Here is a 13,220-nt window from a genome sequence, read left to right as displayed (position 1 = left end):
AGAGCTATCGTCCTGTAGGTTTTAACTCTAACCTTGTTCCTGGAAAGCTACCGTCCTGTAGGTTTTCACTCTTACCCTGTTCCTGGAGAGCTACCGTCCTGTAGGTTTTCACTCTTACCCTGTTCCTGGAGAGCTACCGTCCTGTAGGTTTTCACTCTTACCCTGTTCCTGGAGAGCTACCGTCCTGTAGGTTTTCACTCTTACCCTGTTTCTGGAGAGCTACCGTCCTGTAGGTTTTCACTCTTACCCTGTTCCTGGAGAGCTACTGTCCTGTAGGTTTTCACTCTTACGCTGTTCCTGGAAAGCTACCGTCCTGTAGGTTTTCACTCTTACCCTGTTCCTGGAGAGCTACCGTCCTGTAGGTTTTCACTCTTACCCTGTTCCTGGAGAGCTACCGTCCTGTAGGTTTTCACTCTTACCCTGTTCCTGGAGAGCTACCGTCCTGTAGGTTTTCACTCTTACCCTGTTCCTGGAGAGCTACCGTCCTGTAGGTTTTAACTCTTACCTTGTTCCTGGAGAGCTACCGTCCTGTAGGTTTTAACTCTAACCTTGTTCCTGGAGAGCTATCGTCCTGTAGGTTTTCACTCTTACCCTTTTCCTGGAGAGCTATCGTCCTGTAGGTTTTCACTCTTACCCTTTTCCTGGAGAGCTATCGTCCTGTAGGTTTTTACTCTTACCCTTTTCCTGGAGAGCTATCGTCCTGTAGGTTTTAACTCTAACCTTGTTCCTGGAAAGCTACCGTCCTGTAGGTTTTCACTCTTACCCTGTTCCTGGAGAGCTACCGTCCTGTAGGTTTTCACTCTTACCCTGTTCCTGGAGAGCTACCGTCCTGTAGGTTTTCACTCTTACCCTGTTTCTGGAGAGCTACCGTCCTGTAGGTTTTCACTCTTACCCTGTTCCTGGAGAGCTACCGTCCTGTAGGTTTTCACTCTTACGCTGTTCCTGGAAAGCTACCGTCCTGTAGGTTTTCACTCTTACCCTGTTCCTGGAGAGCTACCGTCCTGTAGGTTTTCACTCTTACGCTGTTCCTGGAAAGCTACCGTCCTGTAGGTTTTCACTCTTACCCTGTTCCTGGAGAGCTACTGTCCTTTAGGTTTTCACTCTTACCCTGTTCCTGGAAAGCTACCGTCCTGTAGGTTTTCACTCTTACCCTGTTCCTGGAGAGCTACCGTCCTGTAGGTTTTCACTCTTACCCTGTTCCTGGAGAGCTACCGTCCTGTAGGTTTTAACTCTTACCTTGTTCCTGGAGAGCTACCGTCCTGTAGGTTTTAACTCTAACCTTGTTCCTGGAGAGCTACCGTCCTGTAGGTTTTAACTCTAACCTTGTTCCTGGAGAGCTATCGTCCTGTAGGTTTTCACTCTTACCCTTTTCCTGGAGAGCTATCGTCCTGTAGGTTTTCACTCTTACCCTTTTCCTGGAGAGCTATCGTCCTGTAGGTTTTTACTCTTACCCTTTTCCTGGAGAGCTATCGTCCTGTAGGTTTTAACTCTAACCTTGTTCCTGGAGAGCTACCGTCCTGTAGGTTTTAACTCTTACCTTGTTCCTGGAGAGCTACCGTCCTGTAGGTTTTAACTCTAACCTTGTTCCTGGAGAGCTATCGTCCTGTAGGTTTTCACTCTTACCCTTTTCCTGGAGAGCTATCGTCCTGTAGGTTTTCACTCTTACCCTTTTCCTGGAGAGCTATCGTCCTGTAGGTTTTTACTCTTACCCTTTTCCTGGAGAGCTATCGTCCTGTAGGTTTTAACTCTAACCTTGTTCCTGGAGAGCTACCGTCCTGTAGGTTTTATCTCTAACCTTGTTCCTGGAGAGCTACCGTCCTGTAGGTTTTAACTCTAACCTTGTTCCTGGAGAGCTACCGTCCTGTAGGTTTTATCTCTAACCTTGTTCCTGAAGAGCTACCGTCCTGTAGGTTTTAACTCTAACCTTGTTCCTGGAGAGCTACTGTCCTGTAGGTTTTCACTCTAACCTTGTTCCTGTAGAGTTACCGTCCTGTAGGTTTTAACTCTAACCTTGTTCCTGGAGAGCTACCGTCCTGTAGGTTTTATCCCTAACCTTGTTCCTGGAGAGCTACCGTCCTGTAGGTTTTAACTCTAACCTTGTTCCTGGAGAGCTACCGTCCTGTAGGTTTTAACTCTAACCTTGTTCCTGGAGAGCTACCATCCTGTAGGTTTCGACTCCAACCCTAATGTAGCATACCTGATTCTAATAATTAGCTGGTTGACCAGTTGAATCATGTTAGTTAAAGCTGGGGTTGGACTGAAAACCTACAGAAGGGTAGATCATGAGGAACAGGGTTGGAAAGCCCTGATATAGGGAATAGAGTGCACACCCTTACTGTACAGTAGGGTTGAGGGAGGGTCCCCATTGTAATAACGAACCCTGCAGATGCCGGCCCTTTGAAGGCAGAGGTGCTGACCTCTGTGTCAGTGGGGGCCCGGGGTGACACAAGCCATGAAAAGGGCCATTGTTGTTGGAAGAGAGAACGGCCTGCTGAAGCCCAATAGATTACTAAAGTACATGTCCCCCTGTCTCTCTCTTCCTCGGAGAGCATATCTCTCTCGCTGTCTCTCATAGGTTTACATTGCCAACGCAAGTGAAATAGATAATAAACAAAAGTTAATTAAACAATAACATATTAACAGTACATATTACACGCACAAAAGTTCCAAACCAATGATGTGCAAATAGTTAAAGTATAAAAGGGAAAATAAATAAATATAGGTTGTATTTACAATGTTCTTGTCACGTCCTGACCGTAGAGATATTTTTATTCTCTATGTTTGGTTGGTCAGGGTGTGCCTCGGGTGGGACACTCTATGTTCTTTGTTTCTATGTTTTGGCAGGGTAAAAGAAATGTACTTTCACCATGCTGCACCTTGGTCTGGTCATTTCCACGACGACAGCGATCGTGACAGTTCTTCACTGGTTGCCCTTTTCTTTTGGCAACAGGTTACAAATCTTGCTGCTGTGATTGCACACTATAGTATTTCACACAATCAATATGGAAGTTTATCAAACTTGGATTTGTTTTCAAATTCTTTGTGTATCTGTGTAATCTGAGGGAGATATGTGTCTCTAATATGGTCATACTGTCAAATGTCAATGTGCAGCAGGTAGGACGGAGTCAGGCGCAGGACACAGAACTGAGTAAAAAACGTACTTTACTCGAATAAACAACAAAAATATTCCACGCAGGGAAAATACTCCAGCTCACAGAAATAGCGAACACTTAACAATGAACAAACACGCACAAAACCATGTGGGAACAAGAGGGTTAAATAGGGAATAAATAATAATGTAATGGAAACCAGGTGTGTACAATAAAGACAAAACAAATGGACAATGAAACGTAGATCGTTGGTGGCTAGAAAACCGGTGACGACGAGCGCCGAAAGCCGCCCGAACAAGGAGAGGCACCAAATTCGGCGGAAGTCGTGACACATACATTTGTCAGGAGGTTAGGAAGTGCATCTCAGTTTCCACCTCATTTTGTGGGCAGTGTGCACATAGCCTGTCTTCTCTTGAGAACCAGGTCTGACTTTCTCAATAGCAAGGCTATGCTCACTGAGTCTGTACATAGTCAAAGATTTTCTTAGTTTGGGGCCAGTCACAGTGGTTAGGTATTCTGCCACTGTGTACTCTCTGTTTAGGGCCAAATAACATTCTAGTTTGCTTTGTTGTTTTGTATATTCTTTCCAATGTGTCAAGTAATTATCTTTTTGTTTTCTCGTGATTTTGTTAGGTCTAACTGTGTTGCTGTCCTTGGGCTCTTTGGGGTTTGTTTGTGAACAGAGCCATAGGACCAGCTTGCTTAGGGGGCTCTTCTCCAGGTTTATTTATATGTACAGTGGGGCAAAAAAGTATTTAGTCAGCCACCAATTGTGCAAGTTCTCCCACTTAAAAAGAAGAGAGGCCTGTAATTTTCATCATAGGTACACTTCAACTATGTCGTGCAAAATGAGAAGGAAAAAAAGCCAGAAAATCACATTGTAGGATTTTTAAATTAATTTATTTGCAAATTATGGTGGAAAATAAGTATTTGGTCAATAACAAAAGTTTATCTCAATACTTTGCACCCTTTGTTGGCAATGACAGAGGTCAAACGTTTTCTGTAAGTCTTCACAAGGTTTTCACACACTGTTGCTGATATGTTGGCCCACTCCTCCATGCAGATCTCCTCTAGAGCAGTGATGTTTTGAGGCTGTTGCTGGGCAACACGGACTTTCAACTCCAAAGATTTTCTATGGGGTTGAGATCTGAAGACTGGCTAGGCCACTCCAGGACCTTTAAATGCTTCTGACGAAGCCACTCCTTCGTTGCCAGGGGTGTGTGTTTGGGATCATTGTCATGCTGAAAGACACAGTCACCTTTCATCTTCAATGCCCTTACTGATGGAAGGAGGTTTTCACTAAAAATCTCACGATACATGGCCCCATTCATTCTTTCCTTTACACGGATCAGTCGTCCTGGTCCCTTTGCAGAAAAACAGCTCCAAAGCATGATGTTTCCACCCCCATGCTTCACAGTAGGTATGGTGTTCTTTGAATGCAACTCAGCATTCTTTGTCCTCCAAACATGACGAGTTTAGTTTTTACCAAAAAGTTATATTTTGGTTTCATCTGACCATATGACATTCTCCCAATCTTCTTCTGGATCATCCAAATGCTCTCTAGCAAACTTCAGACGGGCCTGGACATGTACTGCCTTAAGCAGGGGGACGCGTCTGGCACTGCAGGATTTGAGTCCCTGGCGGCGTAGTGTGTTACTGATGGTAGGCTTTGTTACTTTGGTCCCAGCTCTCTGCAGGTCATTCACTAGGTCCCCCGTATGGTTCTGGGATTTTTTCTCACCGTTCTTGTGATCATTTTGACCCCACGGGGTGAGTTCTTGCGTGGAGCCCCAGATTGAGGGAGATTATCAGTGGTCTTGTATGTCTTCGATTTCCTAAGAATTGCTCCCACAGTTGATTTCTTCAAACCAAGCTGCTTACCTATTGCAGATTCAGTCTTCCCAGCCTGGTGCAGGTCTACAATTTTGTTTCTGGTGTCCTTTGACAGCTCTTTGGTCTTGGCCATAGTGGAGTTTGGAGTGTGACTGTTTGAGGTTGTTGACAGGTTGTTGACAGGTGTTGACAGGTGTCTTTTATACTGATATATATATATATATATTTGATAACAAGTTCAAACAGGTGCCATTAATACAGGTAACGAGTGAAGGACCGAGGAGCCTCTTAAAGAGGTCTGTGAGATCCAGAAATCTTGCTTGTTTGTAGGTGACCAAATACGTATTTTCCACCATAATTTGCAAATAAATTCATAAAGAATCATACAATGTGATTTTCAGGATTTTTTTTCTAATTTTGTCTGTCATAGTTGAAGTGTACCTATGATGAAAATTACAGCCCTCTCTCATCTTTTTAAGTGGGAGAACTTTCACAATTGGTGGCTGACTAAATACTTTTTTGCCCACTGTAGGTGATGGCTTTGTTATGGAAGGTTTGTGAATTGCTTCCTTTTTCAGTAGGTGTATGTAGAATTTAACGGCTCTTTTCTTGATTTTGATCATTAGCAGGTATCGGCCTGATTCTGCTCTGCATGCATTATTTGATGTGTTACGTTGTACACAGAGGATATATTTGCTGAATTCTGCATGTAGAGTCTCAATTTGGTGTTTGTCCCATTTTGTGAATTCTTGGTTGGTGTGTGGACCCCAGACCTCACAAACATAAAGGGTTCTATAACTGATTCAAGTATTTTTAGCTAGATCCTAATTGGTATGTTGAATTTGATATTCCTTTTGATGACATAGAAGGCTCTTCTTGCCTTGTCTCTCAGATCGTTCACAGCTTTATGGAAGTTACCTGTGGCACTGATGTTTAGGCTGAGGTATACATCGTTTTTCGTGTGCTCTATCTAGGGCAACGGTGTCTCGATGAAATATGTTTTTGTGGTCCCAGGAACTGGACCTTTTATGGAACACCATTATTTTTGTCTTACTGCGATTTACTGTCAGTGCCCAGGTCTGACAGAACTGTGCAGAAGATCTAGGTGCTGCTGTAGGCCCTCCTTGGTTGGGGACAGAAGCACCAGATCATCAGAAAACAGTAGACATTTAACTTCAGATTCTAGTAGGGTGAGGCCCGATGCTGCAGACCGTTCTAGTACCCTCGCCAATTCGTTGATATATATGTTGAAGAGGGTGGGGCTTAAGCTGCATCCATGTCTCACCCCCCGGCCCTGTGGAAAGAAATGTGTTTTTTTTGCGTCAACTTTAACCTCACACTTGTTGTGTGTGTACATGCATTTCATAATGTTGTATGTTTTTGCCCCAACACCACTTTCCATCAATTTGTATAGCAGGCCCTTGTGTAAAATTGAGTTGAAAGCTTTTTTGAAATTAACAAAGCATGAGAATACTTTTCCTTTGTTTTGGTTTGTTTGTTTGTCAATTAGGGTGTGCAGGGTGAATACATCGTCTGCCGTACAGTAATTTGGTAAAAAGCCAAATTGACATTTGCTCAGTACATTGTTTTCGCTGAAGAAATGTACAAGTCTGCTTTTAATGATAATGCAGAGGATTTTCCCAAGGTTGCTGTCGACACATATCCCACGTAGTTATTGGGGTCAAATTTGTCTCCACTTTTGTGGATTGGGGTGATCAGTCCTTGGTTCCAAATATTGGGGAATATGCCAGAGCTGAGGATGATGTTAAAGAGTTTAAGTATAGCCAATTGCGGTCTGTATATTTTATCATTTCATTTAGGATACCTTCAACCCCACAGGCCTTTTTGGGTTAGATAGAGTTCATTCAATGTAATTGGAGAATTCAGTGGGTTCAGGTTAGAGGTCGACCGATTATGATTTTTCAACGCCGATACCGATTATCGGAGGACCCACAAAAAAAAAAACAGATACCGATTAATCGGCCAATTTAAAAAATAAAAAAAGTATTTGTAATAATGACAATTACAACAATACTGAATGAACACTTATTTTAACTTACATTTACATTACATTTAAGTCATTTAGCAGACGCTCTTATCCAGAGCGACTTACAAATTGGTGCATTCACCTTATGACATCCAGTGGAACAGTCACTTTACAATAGTGCATCTAAAACTTAAGGGGGGGGGGGGGTGAGAGGGATTACTTATCCTATCCTAGGTATTAATATAATATAATACATCAATAAAATCAATTTAGCCTCAAATAAATAATGAAACATGTTCAAATTTGGTTTAAATAATGCAAAAACAAAGTGTTGGAGAAGAAAGCAAAAGTGCAATATGTGCCATGTAAGAAAGCTAACATTTAAGTTCCTTGCTCAGAACATGAGAACATATGAAAGCTGGTGGTTCCTTTTACATTAGTCTTCAATATTCCCAGGTAAGACGTTTTAGGTTGTAATTATTATAGGAATTATAGGACTTTTTCTCTTTATACCATTTGTATTTTATTAACCTTTGACTATTGGCTGTTCTTATAGGCACTTTAGTATTGCCAGTGTAACAGTATAGAGGGACTCTCCTCGCTCCTACCTGGGCTCAAACTAGGAACACAACGACAACAGCCACCCTCGAAGCAGTGTTACCCATGCAGAGCAAGGGGAACAACCACTCCAAGTCTCAGAGTGAGTGACGTTTGAAACGCTATTAGCGCACACCCCGCTAACTAGCTAGCCATTTCACATCGGTTACACCGGCCTCATCTCAGGAGTTGATAGGCTTGAAGTCATAAACAGCTGCTGGCAAACGCACAAAAGTGCTGTTTGAATGAATGATTACGAGCCTGCTGCTGCCTACCATCACTCAGTCAGACTGCTCTATCAAATCATAGACTTAGTTATAACATGATAACACACAGAAATACTAGCCGTAGGTCATTAATATGGCCAAATCCGGAAACTATCATCATTATTCTTTCAGTGAAATACAGAACCGTTCCGTATTTCATCTAACGGGTGGCATCCAAAAGTCTAAATATTCCTGTTACATTGCACAACCTTCAATGTTATGTCATAATTACGTAAAATTCTAGCAAATTAGGGGGCCCAAACTGTTGCATATACATTGACTCTGCGTGCAATGAACGCAAGAGAAGTGACACAATTTCACCTGGTTAATATTGCCTGCTAACCTGGATTTCTTTTAGCTAAATATGCAGGTATAAAAATATATACTTCTGTGTATTTATTTTAAGAAAGGCATTGATGTTTATGGTTAGGTACACATTGGAGCAACAATACGCACCGCATCGATTATATGCAACGCAGGACACGCTAGATAAACGAGTAATATTTTATTTGATTTGATTTTACTATCATCAACCATGTGTAGTTAACTAGTGATTATGATTGATTGATTGTTGTTTATAAGATAAGTTTAATGCTAGCTAGCAACTTACCTTGGCTTACTGCATTCGCGTAACAGGCATTCTCCTCGTGGAGTGCAATGTAATCAGGTGGTTAGAGCGTTGGACTAGTTAACTATAAGGTTGCAAGATTGAGTCCCCCGAGCTGACAAGGTAAAAATCTGTCGTTCTGCCCATGAACGAGGCGGTTAACCAACCGTTCCTAGGCCGTCATTGAAAATAAGAATGTGTTCTTAACTGACTTGCCTAGTTAAATAAAGATTTTTTTTTAAATACATTTTTTAAAATTAATCGGCCAAATCGGTGTCCAAAAATTGTTATGAAAACTTGAAATTGGCCCTAATTAATCGGCCATTCTGATTAATCGGTCGAACTCTAATTCAGGTAGTCTTTATTTGTTGATTCTAAGATGTATATTTGAACATGTATATGTTATTGCTGTTTGTTCTTTGTTATAGAGCCAAAAAGATTGGAAAAGTGTTTTTTCCATAAATCTCCATTTTGGATAGATAACTCTTTGTGTTGTTGTTTGTTGAGAGAGTTTTCAAATTTTCCCAGAAGTGGTTAGATTCTATGGTTTCTTCAATTACATTGAGCTGATTTCTGACATGCTGTACCTTCTATTTCCGTAGTGTATTTCTATATTGTTTTAGTGATTCACCATAGTGAAGGCTTAGGTTCAGGTTTTCTGGGTCTCTATGTTTTTGGCTGGATAGGTTTCTCAATTTCTTTCTTAGGTTTTAGCATTCTTCATCAAACCATTTGTCATTGTTGTTAATTTTCTTAGGTTGTCTACTTGAAATTTTGGAATTTGATAGGGAAGCTGAGAGGTCAAGTATACTGTTTAGGTTTTCTACTGCCAAGTTTACACCTTCACTATTACAGTGAAACATTTTGTCCAGGAAATTGTCTAGAAGGGATTGAATTTGTTTTTAGTAGATTTCCACACTACTTTCCTTCCATCTATAGCATTTCTTAATATTATTCAGTTCCTTTGGCTTTGATGCCTCATGATTGAGCAAAGCTCTGTTCAAGTAGTGTGATTTTTCTGTGATCTGATAGGGGTGTCTCTCTCGCTTCTTCTCTTTCTCAGAGAGAGCCTCCGGGTCTTTCTCTCAGGCATTCCTTTTGCTTGAGTATTCCTCTGTGTATCTTCTGCTCTCTCCCTGCTGCTGTTCATACCTGTAAGCCTTTCCCAGGTACCAACACCTTTAGATATGGTTGGTTAAGTCCCTGTCTCTCTGTCTTGCTCTTTCTTTCTTTCTTTCTTTCTCACTTTCTCTCTTTATTGTTCGCTCTCAATTAAATTTCAATTTAAAATGCTTTACTGGCATGACAAAGGTGCATGTTTCTCTCTCTTTCTCTCTCTTTCTCACTCTGTTTCAATTTAAAATGCTGTACTGGCATAACAAAAGTAAATATTTCCCTCTCTGTATCTCTTTCTTCCTCTATTGCTCTAGCTATTTCTCTCTTGCTTGCATGTCTACAGTTGAAGTCGGAAGTTTACATATAAACTTAGGTTGGAGTAATTAAAACTTGTTTTTCAACCACTCCACAAATTTCTTGTTTACAAACTATAGTTTTGGCAAGTTGGTTAGGACATCTACTTTGTGCATGACACAAGTAATTTTTTCAGTGGGTCAGAAGTTTTCATACACTAAGTTGGCTGTGCCTTTTAACAGCTTGGAAAATTCCAGAAAAGGATGTCATGGCTTCAGAAGCTTCTGATAGGAGGTGTACCTGTGGATGTATTTCAAGGCCTACCTTCAAACTCAGTGCCTCTTTGCTTGACATCATGGGAAAATCAAAAGAAATCAGCCAAGATCCCAGAGAATAAATTATAGACCTCCACAAGTCTGGTTCATCCTTGCGAGCAATTTCCAAATGCCTGAAGGTACCACGTTCATCTGTACAAACAATAGTACACAAGTATAAACACCATGGGATCACGCACCCGTCATACCGCTCAGGAAGGAGACACGTTCTGTCTCCTAGAGATGACCGTACTTTGGTGTGAAAAGTGCAAATCAATCCCAGAACGACAGCAAAGGACCTCCTGAAGATGCTGGAAGAAAGAGTTACAAAGGTATCTATATCCACAGTAAAAACAAGACCTATATCGACATAACCTAAAAAGCCGCTCAGCAAGGAAGAAGCAACTGCTCCAAAACCACCATAAAAAGCCAGATTACGGTTTGCAACTGCAACATGAGGAGAAAGATCATACTTTTTGGAGAAATGTTCTCTGGTATGATGAAACAAAAATAGAACTGTTTGTCCATAATGACCATTTTTATGTTTGGAGGAAAAAGGGGGAAGCTTGCAAGCCGAGGAACACCATCCCAACCGTGAGGCACGGGGGTGGCAGCATCATGTTGTGGGGGTGCTTTTCTGTAGGAGGGACTGGTGCACTTCACAAAATAGATGGCATCATGAGGCGGGAACATTATGTGGATATACTGATGCAACATCTCAAGACATCAGTCAGGAAGCTAAAGCTTGGTTGCAAATGGGTCTTCCAAATTGACAATGACCCCAAGCATACTTCCAAAGTTGTGGCAAAATGGCTTCAGGACAACAAAGTCAAGGTATTGGAGTAGCCATCACAAAGCTTTGACCTCAATCCCATACAAAATTTGTGGGCAATTTGTGGGCAGAACTGAAAAAGTGTGTGCAAGCAAGGAGGCCTACAAACCTGACACAGTTACACCAGCTCTGTCAGGAGGAATGGGCCAGAATTCACCCAACTTATTGTGGGAAGCTTGTGGAAGGCTACCTGAAACATTTGACCCAAGTTAAACTATTTAAAGGCAATGCTACCAAATACTAATTGAGTGTATGTAAAATTCTAATGTGATGAAAGAAATAAAAGCTGAAATAAATTGTTCTCTCTACTATTATTCTGACATTTCACATTCTCAAAATAAAGTGGTGATCCTAACTAAGACAAGGAATTGTTACTAGTTTTAAATGTCAGGAATTGTGAAAATCTGAGTTTAAATGTTTTTGGCTAAGTGTATGTTAACTTCCAACTTCAACTGCATGTAGAACGGGTAGGTAATTGTTCAGATGTGCACTCGCCTTAACCCCACCTGGCTCTAGCTTCTAACCCTGGCTCTGTCACAGTCAAGTTAACCTGGAGAGGACAAGCTGTTGGAACACAGGTAAAAATACTAATTTCTGCCTCTTTCAAAGCGCATGCATCCTCTCTAATGTATAAGCCCCCCCGGGGGCAGAAATCGCTAATACATCGCTGACATTCAGGAGTTTGAGGGACACCCACAGTAGGGAAAACGGAAGAGGTGGAGGTAGGGGCGTGTGTTGATGTCGCTTCTGATGGCTTCACTCACCCCCCCCCACTCTCCTTCACCCACCATCCTTCCTTCCATTCCTTCAGCTCTCCATCACTCCCCCCTCTCTCACAGGAATCGTGGAATTCTCCCACTTGGCGCATTTCCAATGAGGATTTACCCCAGTGTTTACCAAAAAGGCTCAGACTTTTCTGTTTCCATCTACGTGGGCCGGCCCCCGTGTCTCACTGGGCCACGGCTCCAGTGGACCTGCTCTGACTTGGAGCCAGGCAAGGCTCTGAGTATTTTTCAGCTGCATTTACAAAACAATGGCTAACTGTGAACTTTAACACCTTCTCACAAAGCCACTGTCTTGAATGATTCAGAGTTTGTTGATTCAGCTCACCACAAGTCTTTAGTGTCATACTCCTGATGGAAACACAATAACACTAGAGCTGGCATTAACATAAAACACCGGTGACAACCTTGTGTGAGGGAAAGACTCAGTGAAAAAGCACCATTAGAGTAGTGCAGGAGTTCCAGCCACTGGCACTCAGTCCCTCTATAGGACTTTAAGCTTTTCCCAGTCTATACAGGCTGTTTCTGTCCAGGATTGGGCTTAACCTGTGTTTGGGAAACCTGCCCCAGTTGTATTCTTTAAAATTACCCTCACGTCCTCACTGAATTAATTATGTAGAGCTTACCTGTACCAGAACAGTCATTACATGTCCCTGAATTCACAAGCAGTGTCTCCACTGTCCTGAGATGGACTCTGTCTGTGCACGCTCAAGCAGTTATGTACATACACATGTAGCCACTTGCATACGCATACACCCACATGTACTTTAATCGTATACTGTGTATACATACCAAAGCTGCTGTGTGCTCACACAGAGTCACTCCGTTTATTTTCTCTGTAGTAGCTAAGAGTGCTTCACTTTCTCTGTTTGATCAAGTTTTATAATCAGGCAGTGGTGTAGCAGAGGAGGACAGATGGGGCCTTCAGGCCCTGTTTGTTTATGTTTTTCTAAGATAGAGGCAGGGCTCTATTACTAATAGCGGAGACAAATTAGTTAAAGGTTTAGTAAGTATACATTTTGTTCGTGAATTCCATAATGTAGTTATTTTGTTAAATACTTGAAATCGTGTTTTTTCAAAGCAATTTTAGCTGTTGTGCTAGCTGTTTGGTCCAGACATTTTCACAAATTATGGGAATTTGTTGCATTATGAAGCTGTTGCCTCCTGCCGAGGATTCATGATCATGTTGTTAGACAAAGCAAGGAAAGTGAACTTCAGAACGTGATGTAGTTTTATAGGAATTTGCAGCTGCTGTTGTTAAGTAATGAATCTGCTCGCTTCTGACATGACTTACTGCATCTTTAATTAGCATTGCATATATTAGCGCTCGTTGTGTCTGTTTTCATCTGTCCTCTGAGCTTATTATCTCCCTATGTTCAAAGAACGGAAACTCCAGAGGAGGAGAGAAAGGGGGGAAGACTTTTATAGGCGGACAGCAGAGACACGTTTGACCTGTTTAACAGCGACTTCTTTTATGTGGCT

At 41.8% G+C, this 13,220-nt stretch overlaps 1 long non-coding RNA gene across 1 annotated transcript in view; it reads left to right on the top strand.

Moving 5' to 3' along the window:
• The window catches only part of LOC124035204, a 373,317-nt gene that overhangs the window by 272,189 nt on the left and 87,908 nt on the right, over positions 1 to 13,220 (top strand). The gene's annotated exons all lie outside the window — the stretch shown is intronic.

The sequence above is a fragment of the Oncorhynchus gorbuscha genome, linkage group LG01 (assembly GCF_021184085.1).
Source record: "Oncorhynchus gorbuscha isolate QuinsamMale2020 ecotype Even-year linkage group LG01, OgorEven_v1.0, whole genome shotgun sequence".
NCBI lineage: Eukaryota > Metazoa > Chordata > Actinopteri > Salmoniformes > Salmonidae > Oncorhynchus > Oncorhynchus gorbuscha.
Note: the sequence above shows the minus strand (reverse complement) of the source record. Positions and strands in the feature narration are given on the sequence as shown.